The sequence below is a fragment of the Acyrthosiphon pisum genome, chromosome A3, assembly GCF_005508785.2.
Source record: "Acyrthosiphon pisum isolate AL4f chromosome A3, pea_aphid_22Mar2018_4r6ur, whole genome shotgun sequence".
In the NCBI taxonomy this organism is placed as follows: Eukaryota; Metazoa; Arthropoda; class Insecta; order Hemiptera; family Aphididae; genus Acyrthosiphon; species Acyrthosiphon pisum.
This window is the reverse complement of record NC_042496.1, coordinates 40,831,859-40,833,027: the sequence shown is the minus strand read 5'-3', so window position 1 is coordinate 40,833,027 and position 1,169 is coordinate 40,831,859.

Here is a 1,169-nt window from a genome sequence, read left to right as displayed (position 1 = left end):
ATCCATTGTTTCATGATTTATATTATTTATAGTTTCTCGGTCTTTATAACATTTAGTACAACCGTGCCAAAAACATCCATGATATTGATAAACCGTTTTTGATTTATTATCAAATCCATCTACTTTAGCTCCTGCTATTATTATTTCGGTCCCATTTAATGCATGTGAGATATTTTTATTATTAAAATTTTGTAACCACGTTATCGATTGTTTTGTATAATTTTCTTTTTTTTCTTTATCTAAAACAGCTATAGTATCTTCTAACAAATATTTTGATCTGTAAATACTCATACAAACACCTGCTATAGTTGTATTGCAAAAAGGGTCAATATTAGCTATATCCAAAAATTGTTTTCTTAATTCTAAACAACCTCTTCGTTCAATATCCACATCTGAATTACAGTAAGCCTCCAATTCTTCTTTAAAATTAAATATATAATTTGCATTAATTTTTTAATTATACCATTTTTCAAATTCTAGTTTATTCTCTGGTTTCATTGTTTCGACTCCATAATATTTTTTATCAGGTAATATACCAATATAATTTTGATTTTCTACTGTATTAAAGAAATACGGAAAGTAACCTTTTTTCAGTTCTTTGAGACCAAACGTTTTGGGAAAACTACTGAGAGGACCTTGAATAAAATTAGAACTATCTATTATTCTTATACTTAAATATTTAATTTCTAATAACATTAATTTTGTACCATTATAAATTGTAAATGGAATCGTATCCTTTTGCGTAATGTGCTATAAATGTATAACCCCTATATTCCTCGGATATTACATGTTTACAAAATTCTTCATTTGTATCAAACATAATTTTATTTCCTTCAAAATCATGAGCAATTATTTTATTTTCGATATGAGTTCCTGTTTCTTGTTGAGCTTCATAATCAAAAAAACAAATATTTTTCTGTATAAGAACATTTATAATATGGTTTATTTGTACCTCCACAATTTGTACAACCTCCTAAACATTTACCTCCTTTTGATGTTCTACGTTGCATATAACATTGATGTTCATTTATTTTCACTTCTTCTAGACAATTTCTACATTTACTATAACCACAATTGTGGTTCCGTATCTCTAAACAATATTCTATTACAATCAATACATTTATATACATAAGCACATACATATTCATGATTATCTAAACATTCTTGAT